This window comes from Neofelis nebulosa, chromosome 6 (assembly GCF_028018385.1).
Source record: "Neofelis nebulosa isolate mNeoNeb1 chromosome 6, mNeoNeb1.pri, whole genome shotgun sequence".
NCBI classification, from domain to species: domain Eukaryota; kingdom Metazoa; phylum Chordata; class Mammalia; order Carnivora; family Felidae; genus Neofelis; species Neofelis nebulosa.
Window position 1 is genome coordinate 94,707,649 of NC_080787.1, and position 18,905 is coordinate 94,726,553.

Genomic DNA, 18,905 nt, shown 5'->3' on the forward strand with positions numbered 1-18,905 from the left:
CTGCCAAAATGTGTCAGCTCTAAATCACTTAATTTCTAGGCTACCCCATATAATGAATTATACTGTCATGGTAAGTGCCACTTCAAAGGAAATCAGAAAGAACTAGAGCATTCTTGAGTATGTTTCTTAGTAAAGTGATAAAATCTCTGTTTAAATCTAGAATTCTGTAGTGTAGAATCTTCAAAGAAAATATTTTGATAATTTATGTATGGTGAGCTTCAGGAACATATTAGAAATAATATACATGATATGATAGAGAAAATGTTAATACTTGGTTTTGAGGAAGATTGTGATATATATATATTTTTTTCTTAAAATGTAGAGTTTTGGCAGAAAAAATGAAAGAAAACTATGGATATGGAATCAATATTTCAGGTAAGATTTAATTCATTATAACAGAAAAAATATTTTCTTGCTTTGTATTTTATTTATAAATTATTCTTACAAACATACATTAAATGAACAATCCTTTCTGGAAATACTTCAAGTAACTATAATCATGTGATGATACTATTGTCCTGATAGCCTATAAATAGTCAGTAGGACCCTGGTGAAAATAATGTAGTTTATTTCTGCTGCTCAACCCTCTGTGTACTCCTGCTCTGTACATTATAAATGTGCTTTGAGTCTTCTAAACACAGGTTAGAATTTTTTATAAATAGATACTTTGATGCTAGAGTTAAGGTCTTACAAAAATTCTTTAAAATATCCTCTATATCCCTCTAATAACTAACATTTATTGACTGCTTGTTACATTCAAGACACTGTGCTAGGGACCTTAAACCATAATATAATTTATAATTTTCTCAATAACCTAGAAGGCACCTACTTTTATCCCCATTTTACAGATGAGAAACCTGATGCTCACAGAGATGAAGTTAATTGCCATGGTCATCCAACTGGTAAGTGGGAAAACTGATACTTGAGTCCAGGTCAATCATACTCAGAGAGTATGTTCTCCAACACAGTGCTTTGGTACCTTCATGTTGATTACATGGTTCACATCAGCTTCTTCACTAGTAATTGGGAGACAGCAATGCTCTTTGTGATTGTTCTGTATTGTCAATAGGTTCATTAAAATGTATATTAAGGAGTAAAACAAAGATAAAATCTCAGGCCATTAGAAGAGACAATGAGATCATCTAGTGACTTGCTAAGAAACAGCTACGGTCAACACTGTCTGAGAGCTTGTTAGAAATGCACACTTTCTGCCTCCCCTTCACCCAGCTCCTCAATTAGAATATGGTTTGAAAGTTTTCACATACATGGACCAAAGAGCCCTAGACACCTGAAAGAGGGTCTGCCAGGGTTACAGAAACCCTGAAGCATTCGCCCCATTCAACCAAGAGCTCAGGTTTGACTTTTTCCCCCTTCATTTTGAACTTTTGTGAGACTCCAGAATTTCATTTGAAGACTAAATTTGGCTGCTTAAAAAAAAAGTTGGAAACTACTGACCTACACATGATCATGGAGTTTATACATGAGGAAAATGAAGTTCAATTAATGACTTGCCCTAAGCAAGTCAATTTGCCCCAAGCAAATTATTGGCAGATCTGGAAGGAGAACCCACAACCCAGCTTTTATGCTTTTGGATTAAAAATACTCTAGCAGTATGTTATATAGAGATGAGGAATGATTTTAGAATCAGGAGACCAAGATTTTACTCATGTCTTTATCTAGAGTCGGCCAGATGATCCAGAGTAAACAATGTAATCTTTCTATGTCTTGGTTTCTATGGCTATTAGAGAGATGGCATTTTTATATTTATGTTCCTTTCTAGCTTTTATATTTGATGTGAATATTGTTACCCTTTTAAAAAAATCTTATTTTTAAAACAAAATTAAAACTAATATAAAAACAATGGTATAGTAAAAAACAAAATCAAGTAGTACTCAAGGGTCTAAGGAAAAATTAAAAGTTTTCATTCTTCTCTGCTTCCACTTCTGGTCTGTGCCACACAAGCAACCTTTGACGGTTTCTGTTTTTACTTCTAGTGATTCTCATTCAAAAAGTGTACTTGTGGCTTGATTTCTAGATTTACCACTAGACAATATTGACTCCCATTATAAAAGATAAAGAATTTATTCCATCTAAACTATTAGCAGATTCTTCACTTCCTTCCCATTTTTCTTTTTGTTATGTCTTATTTTGCTTTTCTGGTGGTTACCTTTATGATTTTTTTAATGTTTTTATTTATTTTTGAGACAGAGAGAGACAGAGTATGAGCAGGGGAGGGTCAGAGAGAGAGGGAGACACAGAATCTGAAGCAGGCTCCAGGCTCTGAGCTGCCAGTACAGAGCCTGACGTGGAGCTTGAACTCACAGACTGTGAGATCATGACCTGAGCTGAAGTTGGATGCTCAACCGACTGAGCCACATAGGCGCCCCACCTTTATGATTTTAAATAACATACTCTCCATTTGTTTATGTATCTGCTTTATAACATATCTTGTTATATTTTTCATTTCTTCTATTATGAAACTTCTAATAACTATTATTAACACTATGCTTTGAAGGTTGATTCTAAAAATTAAAAAGCTAAAAAACAGCATTTGCAGTAATATGATTATGTAAATATTGTTCATACACGTGGCACACAGACTCTAGGGTGGGCCCATGTTTATGTCCTACCCTTAAGTACGAGTTACACTTTAGTCTTGCTTCTAACAACAGAACATGGCAAAGGTAATGGGCTGTTACTCCCATGATTACATTATGGTATACATGTGTGTGTGCACACATGTGTGTTTATGTGGGTTTTGGCTGACAGCCATCATGAAAATGGGAACCTCAGTCTTTCAACCACAAGGAGATGAATTCTGTCAACAACCTTAATGAGCTTGGAAGTGGCTTCTTCCCCACTCCAGCCTCCAGATGAGAATGTTGCCAGGCCAAAGTCTGGATTGCAGCCTGTGATACCCTGAGCAAGGCACCCAGCTATGTTGTGCCTAGACTTGTGACCATGGAAATTGTGAAATAATTATGTGTGTGGTTTTAAGGTGCTTTTTGTCATAACTTGTTTTGAAGCAATAGAAAACAAACACAAAGTAGAACTATTTTATACATAATGAAGGAAATGTAATTTTATGTTACCACATTTATACTGACCAAAGAAAGAATATCCAAATATTAAAGTCTATTTCCTTTTTTTTATTTTCAAAAAAATTTTTAAACATTTTTATTTATTTTTGAGAGACGGAGAGAGACAGCGAGCAGAAGAGGGGCAGAGAGAGAGGGAGACACAGAATTTGTAGCAGGCCTCAGGCTCTGAGCTGTCAGCACAGAGTCCTACACAGGACTTGAACCCACAAACTGTGAGATCATGACCTGAGCTGAAGCTGGGGGCTTAATTGACTGAGCCACCCAGGTGCTCCAAAGTTTACCCTTCTTAATTACTTTATGTAGTTTTAGTAAGACCACAGGTAGAGTGGGATGAATTAATCTTGGTACTCAGTTATTGACAGGTTATTGTCCTTGATCTGTACATGATTGTTCTTTATTTCTTTATTGCTTTTATCCCTCACTTCTTACTCCCAGGCTTTCCCTACCACAGGCAACCATTCTAATATATTCAATGTGTAGCTATTTGTTTACTTGTGTTCCAGAAAAAACAAGAATTACTGTTTTGCGTGAATGTATATTTATTGCCTCATAATGCATTGAATTATAGAGCTCATTAATTTTCTTGCATTTTCCTCTCAACACTATGTACTTAAGGTCCAACATGTTATATGTACATCAAGTTCCTGCATCAAAAAGCCACATAGTTCTCCATTGTAAGCACCTCTTCTCATTTATCTATTCTACTGTAAGGGATACCCAGAGAATTCTTCAAATTCCTGACATTACAAATAATGCTATTTATGGAATTTTATCCTTCTATAAAAAATTATAATATATTTATTGATTAGAGAAAAATACAACTGGGATTTTGACTGGGATTACAATGAACGTACAGATAAATCTGGGAAAATTAGTATCTGTATACTTCTAAAGCATGGAAAGACGCCATTTTATTTACATCTGTTACTTATCAAAATTTTTAAGTTTTCTACAAAGGTGTCTTGTGTATTTCTTGCCATCTTCCTTCTCTGCTGATTCTATTGAGGTTTCTTCCCCCACCCCACCCCCACCCCCGCCCCAGGTAAATTATGACATGTTTTACAAATAAAAGGAATATTCATCTTTCCTTTTTAATCATGCATCTCTTATTCCTTTTTATTTCTTACAGAGTTTTCTAGGACTTCCCATGGTGTTGAATAAGTAGCAATGGTAGGGGCATTATTTTTTACTCTTGATCCTTACAGAGGAAGCATGTAACATTTCTAAGTATAATGTTTATTGTAGCCTTTTATTTTTATTTGTTTTACTATAGGATTTTAAAAAGCAACTTTACTTAAGTGAAATTGACATACAAAATTTAATGTATATAATTTGATGAATTTTGATATGCATACATACTCTCTCTCTCTCTCTCTCTCTCTCACACACACACACACACACACACACACACACACACTTATGAAACTATAATAAGGATACCACAATCAAGATAATAATAATGAAACCTGTCCTTCATCAACACCCAAAATCTTTCTTATACCTTTTTGTAATTCTTCCCTCTCATACCACTCTGGGTCCTCAACACCATCCCCTTTCCCTTCCCCATGTACAAGCAACAACTGATGTGATTTTTTTCACTATACATTAGCCTACATTTTCTAAAATTTTATATAAATGAAAGTATGCATTATTCATTCTTTCACATTGTTTCACTTAGCATATTTACCTTAAGATTTATCCATGTTTTTGCCTGTATCAATAGTTTATTTTCTTTTATTACTGACTACTTTGCCATTTGTGGATATATCACAATTTATTTATCTATTCGCTTTTTGATGAACATTTGAGTTGTTTCCAGGTTTCAGTTACTACTATATATAGCTGCTAAGAAGACACAACACTTTGTATGGACCTATGCTTTATTTCTCTTGGGTAAATGGCTAGGAATAGAATGTCTGAGGCATAGGGTGTTGCACATTTAATTTTATAAGAAAGTGCCAAAATGTTTTCCAAAACAAGTTGTCCCATTTTACATTACAACAAGTAGTTTTTCCACATCCTTGTCAGCATTTGGTATTATCAGTTTGTTTGCTTGTTTTTAATTTTAGCCATCCCCTAGGTGTGTACTGGTATCTGTGATTTGATTTGCGTTTCCCTAGTGACTGAAGATATTGACTATCTTTTTACATATAGATGCCTCATTTGACATCCGTATGTTTGGTCACATATCTGGTCCAATATTTTGTTTATTTTATTTTAGCTTGGTTTCTTATTGCTTGGTATGTTTGAGAGTTTTAAATAATATATTGTTATAAGTCCTTTATCAGAAATGTGGTTTTCGAATATTTTCTTTCAATCTGTGGCTTGTCTTTCATCCCCTTTAAAGAGTCTTTCATAGAGTAGAGATTCTTAATTTTGATGAGGTTCAATTTATCAATTTGTTCTTTTATACATCATCCTTTTGACATGTCTAAGATGTCATCAGGAACAATTCAGCATCATGAACAATTTCTCCTATGTTTTCTTTTCTTTTCTTTTCTTTTTTTTTTTTTTGTGAAATTTATTGTCAAATTGGTTTTCAGACAATACCCAGTGCTCATCCCAACAGGTGCCCTCCTATGTTTTCTTATAGAAGTTTTATAGTTTTAGACTTTGCATTTAGGCCTGTGATCCACTTGGAGTTAACTTTTATTTATGTTGAGAGGTGTGAATGGAAGTTTATCATTTTGCATATGGATACAAATAGTTTAAGGACCATTTGTTGAAAAACTATACCTTTTTCACTGAATTGTTTTGCATTTTCATCACAAATCACCTGAGCACTTATTTGTGGGTCTATTTCAGACTCTTAATAAGTCCAATTTCTCTTTTTATGCCCATACCATACTTTTGACTAATGTAGTTTTATATTGTTTCAAGTTCAGGTAGTATAAATCTTCCAACTTTTTTCTTTTTTAAAGTTATTTTGGCCATTCTATATCCTTTGCATTTTGTATGAATTTTAGAATCAGCCTCCTGTAAAGTTCTAAAAAAAATGCTGAGATTTTAAATGAGTTGCATTTAATATAGACCAATTGGTAGGAAATAACATCTTAACCAGATTGAGGATTCTGATCTATGACCCCAGTATACTTTTCATTTATGCAAGGCCTCCTTTTTGTTTTCAGCAGTGCCTTGCAGTTTTCATTTATACATTTTATACACTTTTTCTAAGTATTTTATTTTTCTCTGAAGCTATTTCAGATGGTATTATTTTTTAAATTTCAACTTCTAATGTTAGTGTGCAACAATACGATTGACTTATATGTATTGACATTGTATCCATAAATTTCTAAACACTTCCTAGTCTTAGTCCCTTTCATATAGATTCCGTAGGATTTCCTTTACAAACCCATCATATTGTAGGTGAACAAAGACAACTTTTATTTCTTCCTTTCCAGTTTAGATTACTTTCTGTTTCTTGTTATCTTTAGTGTCCCTCTTTTCGAACCTCCAGCACAATCTTGAGTAGATGCGGTGAGAGAATGGAATACTTTCCCTGTTCCTGACCTTAGTTTGCATGAATTGGGAGAGTTGCCTGCCACAGCAATATCTTGCCCAGTTCCTCTTAACCATGTCCAATGGACAAGCCTTTACACCAGAAGGCATTTCTGAGTGTAATTCCCCTCCCACTTTTTTTCCCAGCAGGATTAATCAAGTTTTAGGTTGAACTCAAATGAAATTCCCAAATATACCCTATTGCTGGACCCAATTGAAAGTTCTTGTTTGTTTGTTTTTTAGTGAGACTAGGAAATGCTTTCCTGTGAGGCACAGTAAAACCTTAGGTCAGAATCCTTGTTTTTACTCGCTGTTCTTTTCATCTCTCCGAAGCCTATGTGCATATTGCCTACATGTAGAGTGTATAAAAATAATAAAATAAAAAGTTACTTTTGGTTGTTATCACAATCCCAGCATTGGATGGGTCCTTTGATTATCAGATTAGATAGGACAGATTCTGTAAGGTGCAGAAACGCTTCACACTAGAGAGAAAGGAAATACTTTGTTTTCTTGGTGGAGTTTTGGCTTCTTTCTACTCTGATTCTAGGTTCTTCTACCTCCAATGGGAGGTTTTTAAGGGACAGAGAAAAGACCCACATCCCAACCTGAAGTGAACAGAGGTGAGAGGACATGATCAATGAAGTCAGGAAGTGGAGGAGTCAGGGGTCAGATTAGGGTACTTCTGTTCATCTGAGTCCTGGCATCTGGTCTGATGTGGTGGCTTTAGTGTAGGGGCAGCAGAACACCTGCCAGAAAACTACGCCCTTAGCAAACTTTTATTTTCAAAATTTATTCTGGGGAATGATTACCAATGGGTCCCCAAACCATTAGATGGAAAGCTTGTCATAGTGGGATCAGGTAGTGTCTCCATCAGCCCATAGTTAACTGAGTACTGTGAACACAGAACAGGATCAGATAGTGTCCCGGTTATTAAGAATCTTATAAACTTGTTGGGAACAAGGGCAGGTGGGCATGGGTTGGGCAGACATGTAATCAAATATGTGCAGTAAATTATAATAGATGTTACAAGTTAAAATGCATGTGGTGTAAGAATTATGGGACAAAGAAGAGAGTGGCTAAATGTCCTAGGGAGGATAAGATAACACAGAGAGCTACAGTGATGCTTGAGCTGAGCGCTGAGAAGCTGCAGGGCCTGTAGGCAGCCAGGTACAATCTCAATTGCACACTCTCATGACACACACCACTTTTCTTTTGGAGCACTAATAAATTAGTAATTATTTGTTTAAAAAATATTTTATATTGCTTTTTCTACTTGAGAAAGTAAGCCCTCATGGGTCTCTTGTTCATCATGGTACACAGAGTTCTGTGGCTTTATTTCCTTCTGTAGATATTTGGCATTTAAAACTTTTTATTATGTAAATTTTAAAAGATACACAGAAAGAGTGACTGTTGTTTGGTGAACCCTCCTGTACCTACCACCAACCTCAGTAATGTCTACTATAACTGCCATCTCATTATAACATGTAACTAATAAATATCATTTTCTAATATCATTTAATACCCAGTCCATATTCAAATTTGCATAATTGTTTCTAAAATGTCTTTTTAGATTTGTTTTGTTGGAAATAAGGACTAAAATAAGATCCACCCATTGCATTTTGTAGATTTGACTCATTGCCTATTTGGGGTATTGTTTAACTGGTTCTTCTAGTTATATGTTTCCTATAAACTGATTGTTAGATTGAATAGCTCGATTAGATGGAAGTTCTGCTTTTTTTCACAATAATATTGTATAGGTAGAGGTGGATATTTTCTAATGGATCAATTATCTCATCATTAGTGTCCCATCCTAATTTTGGAGGACTTTATTGAAGAGGCAGCTTTTGAATAGAGTTTTGAAAGAGCCTTGTTAAGTGGTTGAGGAGAGTGGTGCATTCCAGTTGGAATGGGAACACAAAGACAGAATCATCATACAAGGACATGATATGGAAACTAGGAAGTTTTGTTTTATTTTTAAATCTCAGATTTAGAATTGAAAATGCCCTTCAGTTGGAGGATTGAATTTTAAACTCAATTTCATTCACCATTACTTTTAAGATAATTGCTTTTGAGACTGGGACATTCTACATTCCTGCTAAACATAGGTTTTTCTATTTAAGTCACTCTTACCAATCAAGTTTTCTTTTATCTTTCCTAATGGAAAGGTTTATTATTTTTATCTTGAGAGATATTTTGTGGCCTGTGATATGGAGGTCAAATCTGTACAGAGAACTTTTAGTTTAATATCATGGCCTGATCATTTAGTGGCATATAAATAAAGCTCTTAGCAATGGAATTTGCTAAATTTTGCTCAATTAAACAGGGGGTTTTCCTTTTTGAAATAATTTGCTCTAGGGGTCAATAATATATTTTATTGAATGCAGAACACTGTAGAATCCATCAGATACATCCTAGGATACTGTTATATCTATCTTATTGAATTGGTAAAATCGATACTTGGTTAACAGGAAACAATAGGATTTGATAGAAAATCTAATTACTGGCAGTGATAGGGGAAGCTATCATTAAATTAGTGTCTTTTAAGAATGTTTAGGGTTTCATCATATTGATCATTTACATTTTGGGAGTCTGAGGACTGAGGGTTGAACGTAGGTCCATTTTATGTAAGAGGCATGCAGTTTCTTATGAGAAGGGTTTCTTCCCTGGAATATGTCCTCTTAATTTTGTAGCTGATAATTGAGATCTCACCATTAATAACAATAGTCCTTTACTAGAATGAAGCTACTGTAGACATGATTTCATGATAAGCTTTAACAGCATTAGCTGGTCAAACAACAACAACAACAACAACAACAACTTTATCAGTTTTGGTGGGGAAGTGTAACCTTAAGAAGATAAGTTGGTGTCAGTAGAACAATGAGACAGGGATGGTCAAAATGAAGCAAAAGGAGAGGCACCTGGGTGGCTCAGTCGGTTAAGCCTCCAACTTTGGCTCAGGTCATGATCTCACAGTTCGTGAGTTTGAGCCCCATGCTGGGCTCTGTGCTGACAGCTCAGAGCCTGGAGCCTGCTTCAGATTCTGTGTATCCCTCTCCCCCTGCCCTACCCCTGCTTGCACTCTGTCTCTCTGTGTCTCAAAAATGAATAAACATTAAAGAAGTTAAAAACAATTTTTTAATGAAGCAACAGGAAACACCAAAGGAGGATGACACTCAAGAGTGGGAATCTGACAAAAAGAGTTGTGCAACGCGGTCATTGCTTGGGTTGAGGTCTGCTAATCCTTGAACAACAGTAAATCATGATAGGCATGGTCCCAGCTGGGTGCATACATTTTTAAAATTATAATATTTAGTTGATGAAGCTGGCAAAAGGTGAGAGTTGAAAGAATGTCTCATATATCTATTTGGTTGATAATTTGTCATGCCAAGAGTCTGTAATTAAACATAATTTATTAATGCATTAGTGATGCATGTTTTGTATGGTATATTCCATTGTAGATCAAAATATTGTGCACATTCCTTCTGTTGGAAGGACAAACCAGATGAAAACTTCCCCCTGGGGTGATAGATGGGTGCAAGGGTCCTGGCATGGGTAGAAATAAAAGGGCTCTGTTGATGGCAGCATTTGCCTAAATGGAGAGATGGAGCCATAAACAGGAGGATGATCAAGGTTAGAACTATGAGTGACAGGATTGTATGTCAAACCAACGTATCAGCTAGCTTGGAGTCAGCTGCAAAGGAGGACTTGGGTCTGGATACTTCTCTATGTGCTGCCTGGCCTGTGCTCCTGGGACAGGCACACTTACTATAAAGGGACATTGTGTACAGTGGCCACTAGTATGAGCATTCTTTTTCAGGCTAATATTCAGGGGAATCACATGCTGGTGTATTAAACAATAAACTTAATGTGAATGTCACCTAGAGAAAACAGAAATCCATAAGGTCATTTAAACACTCAATTTAAAGTATAGCCGTGCTTTAAGTAATGACTTACTCTGGGTTCTGTTCTGAATTGGTGTTTGAGGGCATAAAAACATCCGAAACAAATAGCCACTGAATACATTTGTGGTAGATGGGGAAGAGTTATTTCTGTGTATTGGGATTTGAGCCAATATTTTTCTTAATTACAAACATAAAATATGACTAGAATACATTCCCAAAGCATTCCACAATCAAATGGGTGCAATGAATTTGTGAGCTATGCAAGTAAATAAAATAAATGTGATTCTGAATATGCATGTCTCTGATATAGGGGTAAAACTGAGCTGCTCATAGAGTGGTCAGGGAAAAAAGAGTGAGACCACAGGTGAGGTATGGATTTCCTACTCTCTAATAGTATCATCTCAAAAGATAATGTAATATTTCAAGAAAGAACTTGAGGTTTCATCAGTGATTAAAATATAAAAAATACAAAGACACCTTCAATGTCTTTGCACAAGGAGGTTCTATTAGGAATCTCATAAAACTCGAATGGGTGGGGACAGTAGATAAAAGACAAGGGCTTTCTCAGCCTGCATCTGTTTCTCTACTCTGTATGTGGCAGTCATCGACAGATAACATCCTCTGTGTGCTAAGTTCCTTGTGTTTCTGTGCTTGCTTGTGCTTCTCTCTTACTAAGTAGCTGTGTGGTCATTTATTCATTCAATAAACATCTATTGCACACCTTCTATCTGCCACATGCTGTGTGACCGGCTGGGGATAAAGATAGAAAGAAGACACAGACCTTGTTCTGCAGGAGCTCACAGCCTAGGAGGCTAGTTTATAGCACAGACCTGAGAAAGGCTACTGCTTGATGTTGCCTATTTTAGATAAAAATAGCAAATATGCTACTCCTTCTCTCTGTCTCTCCTGTCTCCCCATGATGCCAAACTTCCAATCAGCAATAGTTATATGTTTCCAAGCTTCTATCACAAATTATTTCTATTTTTGCTCTGGCCAAGGCAACCACCTTACTCAGCCCCTCGCATCTCTTTTCCTTTCCTTCCTAATCATTAGCTCCTAAAGGAACACTTGTTTTCTTCACCAAAGCAAATAGAGCACGATTTCAAAGTTGCCTTTTTCTTCCTACCCTTTCAAACATACTTTTAATATAACAAACACATTGTATGAGAAAGCATGACTTTGAAATGCTTTCTTTATGATCCCTATTGACCAATTGTATAGATCACTTGTACCTAATTTTCTGAAAAAGCTGTGTGAGCTTGTGTAATTTTACTTGATTCAAGCAAAGGAGTGACTATCACATTTAGGTGAGTTTTATAAATATCTATCATGACTGCCTCATATAATGAAGGCTGAATTGGCCGAAAGGAAACTCATGTTCTGAAGCATTTGGTGACTTTGTCAAAGGCCAGTGTGTCAAAACTGAAAAGGAGCACACACCATAATCCACCCAACTTTCCACAGAGGAAAAAATGATGGCTCTGCAGCTACTTCCCGAAAACAGTAGACATCTGTTCACTCAGTCTAAACTAAGTTCACTTAGGTCTACCATTTTTTGGGAAGACATCACCATCTCTGTGCTGAGGTTTCACTTGATATTCTCTGAGTGATGTGTTTTCTTTTTTTTGTGTGTTGGAATCTGCTTAATGAAGCGTTTGTTAGTTTTCGGTTATATCTCACTAAAAACAACTTTAAAAAATTCGTAGAGAATTTATTTTAAAAAGCATGTGGGGATAATATATATATTTTTTTTTCATTGAGAGCCTATACTATTATGAATTCTTCAATTACTGTGGACCTATGACAAGCTCCCATTGTTTGAACATCCTGTCCTTAAGTGCAAACTGAATACCTATACTAACCTCCTTTAGGACCTACTTAGTCCCTCTGGATTCTTTGAACATTCTATTAATGAAGATATAATTCATCTCTAGCATATCACTATTGTTGAGTAGTTTAATTAGTAAAGATATCTGAAAGCTTCAATTTAATCAGTGGAAATAAAACCCCCTAAATACTTCTTATAAGTGAGGTATTTATAATTTGATACGTTTTCAGTCTTCCCTGTCAATGTATTAATTTTCTTCTTTTGACGGTGTGAACTTTCCTTTACTCAGTAATCTAGAGGTGATGGAACAGTATTTTAACAACTATCACTTCTTTTTATATTTTATCCTCCAAAAAAAGTGTGTCTTACATGTCCATTTTAGATAGAGGAGGAAGTGGTAGAATATTAAGAATTATCTTTCATATACTCTTCAAGAACTATACTTCTCCCTTTTAAAACTTTGACTTATGGAAAGAATTTTTTAAAAATATAAGAAAAAGATAAGATAAAAATTTTATCTTATCGTAATGATGCACCATCAAATATTTTTTAGTGTGGAAATATTTGAGGCTTAAATAATACATTTCAAATTCAAGCTTATGAAAAGATGTTTGGTAAAGTAAAGTAACTAGAAGAAAAAGACTTGAAGTACACTTAGACCAAAGTTTTAGTGGAACACATATCTGAGAATTATAAAAGGACAAAGAACATTAGAAAAACTGTTTTTTAAAATTTTGTTGCAAGTACAGGTTGAGACTATTCATCCATTGAAATGTAATTCTTAGGCAGTGGGATATCCCCTTTCATGGAATTATATTCAGGGAAAGCAGCACATACAATGTGTTTTCAATATGTGTAGTATCTCTTGGCTCTTGGAGACATGACTCAAAATATTTAGCCTTAGGTGCTCCAGAGAACGGAGTCCAAGACACTTCTCATGGTAATGTCTCATTGGGAAATATAATCTAGGTGGCGATAGTGAGGGAAAGAGAAACAGCAAATATGAATGAGGTGGCTCATTGCCAAACTGACATGACTCCATGAAACCACATCTAGTTGCTTGATCATGTGAATGAAATAAGCTACAGAGAACGTGTGCAGTTTGGAAAAGTCTTGCAGAGGTAGGAAGGAAGAGGAATCTGTTAGCTCCCTCTCGTCATCATCTCCTACAATTTTGGATTTTGCCACTTGACTCCTTTGGACAGCTCCTGGGAAACCCAAATCTTACATGCCATGGTACAGTACTTCATCTGAATATGGAAGAGTGGGAGAAGCCAGAATCTTGGGTTGGGTTGGAGCCTAGAGCTGTGGCAACTTCTGCACCAGCAGGTATAATAGATGCTGGCACAGCACAGCCCTAACACTAGAGTTGTGGCAGAAACAGCTGGTAGTGTTAAAAGGTGAGGTAACAACAAAGCTCTCTGAGCAGCTAAGGGACAGAGAAGGTAGAGATGTTTGTACAAATCTTCAGTATAGTCCTCCCTAGGCACCATTCATATTCACTCATACTCTCTTGTGATATTATAATGTGGGACCTCCACTTTTGTAAGAACACGATGCAATTTAAGGAAAATGCCCCATAAGGAGATATCAATCCAGCCAATCACAGATTATCCTTAAAGTGGTAGTTGGGGCACCTGGGTGGCTCAGTTAGTTAAGTGTCCAACTTCGGCTCAGGTCATCTCACAGTCCATGAGTTTGAGCCCTGCATGGAGCTCTGTGCTGACAGCTCAGGGCCTGGAGCCTGCTTGGATTCTTCGTCTCCCTCTGTCTCTGCTCCACCACTGCTTGTGCTCTTTCTCTCTCAAAAGTAAACATTAATTTTTTTAATGGTAGCCAACCACAATTTCTGAAAAGGGTTTAAGGAGTTTTAGTAAGTCAAACTACAGCCTCCTCTGCTGTTGCTTATCCTCCTACTGTAATTGATATTCATGATCCTTCTTAAGGGTTTCTTACCTTGAAAGGCTCCCTCCAGAAGGGGGTCTGAGTCCTGAATTGCCTTGCATCTGTTGGGATGTAGTTGTTGCTTACTTACTGACAGTTGTCACTGGAGTGAAAGTAGTAAGTGAATTTCCAGTATGCTCTAGGTTTTAGGCATACTTCTCTCTGGCCTATTGTGTTGTAATCCTAGCTTGCTATAATAATGAGGGTTAATTAAATCCCAAAATACTATACTCCATTTTTCCCCCCTGCTTGTAGAATTACATGAGACATGTGAATTACAAGTGGCGAGGTAGTTATAACAACCTCTGATTCAATGGAAATCAATATATCCTCCAACAAAAGTGGGAACCACCCCTGCTCCTAGGCCCAGGATCCCTAGACTGTAGATCTTTTGTTTTCCATTTGAAAAAGCACAAATTTTCTCAGGGGATCACTGGGAGAGATGGAAGAAAGGATATCTCTCAATTCTATCTCCATATGGTCCAGCTGTTAGGAAAACAGTACTATATACTGGCCATTGTTTACATGCAGACACTGCATGTGGAAGACAGTGCCACAATCCTGAAGTGAGTTTTTCCCAAGCTAGTACTTTAGGTAAGCTTTTAACAGACTGTTTTATTTTACCAGGCCAGGCTTCTGATAAGGCTTCCATAGTTATAGCCCATTGTCTTAACTTATATTTTCAAAAAGTGAATCACATGGTCTAAAGTAATGCTGCACGAGTACCATGTTGGAGGATCAGGTGTTCTGTAAACCATTGAATGTTAGTGCTGCTGGGGGCCAGATTTCATGTGTCTCCAAAAGATATCAACCGACTTAAGAAGTGGACGTAGGAGCCAAAGCCTTTTTGGTCCCAATAGGGCAGGGGAAGGGAGTTGGGGCTGTTGTGGCTCCTGCTGCACTGGTACATGGAGGCCTAGACTGGGTCCAGTCCTCATCTGGGGGAGACTGAGACACTGTACTTGGAGGTTAGGCAATGGTGGCAGTACTTCTATATGAGTACACGGCCGAAGACCTGGAAGGAAGGTAGAGCTAAGCAAATCAGGGAGGGAGGAATTCAGTACACACTGTAAAAACATTTTTTATTAATTATAATCCTATGTAACTGTGTGAAGTGGATAGAAGTAAAGAAGATACGTATCCTTGGTTTCAGACTCTCCTCTGCAAGCGCAGCATGCGATTTAAGTATGATTGACAGCCATCTGTAGAGGCAAGTTCCTCCACCTTCTCCTCACCTTCACTTCCCCAGAATGGTGGTGTGATTTGCAGGGTGTGGGAATCGCACACATTTAGGTGTTGGGACACCTGGTTCTAGTCCAAAACCTGTCACCCGGGTAGCCATGTGACCTTAGATACCTTTTTTGTCTGTCTGTCTGTCTGTTTTCAATCCTTTCTGGCTGCAGAGTTCTTACCTAAAATGAGGGGTAGCTAATGTCTTTTTCGGTTCCAAATCTTATGAGTTGTCGCGGAAATCACATTATATCGGCAAGGTACTCAGGATTATTTCTGCAAATTGAAGGAACCGGTACAAGGTGGAGAAGGCATTTTGTGGTAGAGTACAGACTGGGGCTTACAAGCAGAAAGATGGAAATATATTAAGGGCAGATGCAAACCAGATTTTTACCAGGGATCTTGTGGATTGCTATTATTAAAATAAACACTGTGTTGCATGAAGCTGATAAATATGGTCATACAAAAAGGGTAAGAGTTAAAAGAAACAAGAAACTAGGTTCAACTTAGTGTCTTCTCTTTTCAATAGCACTCATTCTCACTCTCTTTCAATTAACTGTGTTAAGGCATTTATTCTGAAACAACCTTTCTTTCTCTGTGCTGAAGTGTTTGGGGTCACCTGCGGTGGGCACCTCTGCCATTGTTTGGCAGCAGAGTGCCTTGGCCTAGAATCCCTGCAGCCTTTCTCTCTGAACTGCTGCCTCATTATGAAGGAAGCTGTCACTTCAACCCTCAGGTTCTGTTCTTTGAGACAGCCACTGATGGGACATCATAGGTTTGGTTCATTGCTCATTACATATTTATGTTGAGGGGAGTCTTCAAATTACCTTTTAGCTTCTCATTATCATTTAATATTTCCTACTTCCAAGTTAAGTCAGGCTAGAAAGATGGAGAAAAGTTATTCAGGGACTCTCTCATCTCTTTCTTTTGCTAAAACTCCTTGGATTCATCTTCCAAGCAAGGAAAGTTATAGGAATGATAAAATGACTAGACTAACATTGTTATAGACATTCTTTCCTCCATTTGCTTTCACTGTTTAGGCTTCTAGGTTTACCAGCTTCTTACTGAAATAGGTTCTTTAGCATTAAATCAGACTATTGCCTCTGCTAAACTCTGAAATTTTTTGATTTTCAGTATTTTATAGCCATTCTTACAACTCTCAGCAATTTTTCACCGTTGGTTTCTTTCCAATCATTTACTGAATTTTTTTTTAGTTAAGTAAGCATATTTTTTAAAAGTTCTTTCTTGCTCTCTGATTGTTCCTTTTTCATTGAAGCTTATTTTTGATTTATGGGAACAAATTCCTCTGAGGATAATAATTACACACACACACACACACACACACACATACACATGTACACACACTTGTTATTTTACTGAAATGTTCCTGATTCTAACAGGGTCTTTGATTCTTTATGGCAGACCCTGGGGTGTACTACCCAGATACCCTTCAAGGAAGAGCTTTTTACCCAATTGTGAGAGTGTTGTCAGCAAGCCGCCTTTCCGCTGTCAGATCTTGTGATGTGCAACTTTTAAATTATAGTGAGATTATTTTCTCTGAGACGTACTCATTGTAAATATTGGATTTTAAAACCTTCTAAGTCAGTGTCCCTCTTTATGATTTTATAATTTTGTTTGTAGTGAATTTCCAGAATGCTAGTACTGTTACATCTATTACTACCAGCTAATATTTATCAATCAGTTGTGTGCCAGAAGCTGTTCAAAGGACTTTGTATGTATCCCACTAATTTAATTTACAGAGCTACCCTACCAGGTAGGTACTATTTAGTATCTCCAGCTTTGTAGATGAGAACATGAGGGCTTGGATTAGTATACCTGATCTTAATTACAGGGTTGTGTGTAGTGAGGTGGGGAATTCATCCCTGGGTGGCTGACTCTAAGCACGCATTCTTAACCATTTCGTATTCTGCCTCCTGATACTAGGGGACAGAATTATACTTCAAAAAAAATTTTGATTGTTTTTTTCGGGGGTGGGGTGGGGGAGAGTTGTATACAATTTTGGTTTCTCTATGATTGTGATTTTACTTTATTAATATGAAAAATAAGAACTGATTAAACTAGGCATAGGAAGTACAGCTATATAATAGGAATACCCAGAAAATCTGCTGTATTTAGAAGATATAAGCACTGGAAAAGCTATGTTTACAATTTAACTTTCATCTGTAAATAACTGCAAAGTTGTTACTGTTGTTGGGTATGTGTGTGTGTGTGGGGGGGGGCGTGTATGGGTGTGTGTTTTAAAGACTAGAAGTACCAAATTTTCACTACTCTGATGGTGACTTTTTAAAAAAGGTATATATATGGAATCAGTCTTATTAAAACAAACCAAAAGAACACTATAAACAGTTTTAAGTACTTTATATTTCAAAGGCATTAGGTTCAAATCTGAAACTGATATGGCATTTTTATTAAAAATGTCCCAATGCTTTGTTTTCATGATCAAGTGGATGACTAAGTTTTCAAGACTTATTTTCATCAAAGGTTCTTGCTATTTAAGGAAAATATTTTTTTTAAATTAAGGAATGCTTTCAGTAGAAGAGATTTTGATTGCTTTGTCCCTATGTGTCCTTTTTTAAACATAATTTTGAATAGCAGATGGTTAGATTCAGACAACATAGGGTTTAGTTCGTTTCTTTGTCATTACTCATAGCTTGAAATTTAGAAAACCTGAATTTAGGAAAGGAAGGAAGATAATCAGTTTATAGTAAATTGTATCTCACATTTCCCCCTCCATATGAGTGGGATTAATCATGTCTTTATAGTGTGGAGATGCATTTTATATCTATTCTAGGCATATGAAATGTTTTGGCTCAGTTGTTGGCATGCCCTCAAACTCTTGCATACTTTCCAAGCTGCTTTGACTTCAGAGGAGCTCAATAAATTCTAATTTTTAAAAATGGAAATGAGGCAATGGTTTAAAATATTTAAAATTTTCTTTGGCTTTGTCAGTTAGTGATACTTCTTTCAAAACCACTCTCTGAAAAGAGATTTTTCTTGGTGACATAAAGTATTGAAGGGGAAAAGTAGATACTGTTACTTTCATTTAATATCACTGTAATGTACATAACATGTGTCGAGATCTGTTATTATCCAGCTTTTTCAGAATGCAAAGAGACAAAGGAAATATCTTTTAATGGCATCCATGAAATCTTACCTCCTCTCTGAATCCTTTTTCCAATTAAGAAAGAAAGGTGACACATTCATTCTTCATTTAAAAACTGAGATACAATTGACTTTTAACACTGTGTAAGTTTTGGATATACAAAATATTGATTTCATACATTTATATATTGCAATATGATTACCACTATAGCATTAGGTAACATCTATCAAATTGCATAATGATCATTTCTTTTTCTGTGGTGAGAACAGTTAAGAATG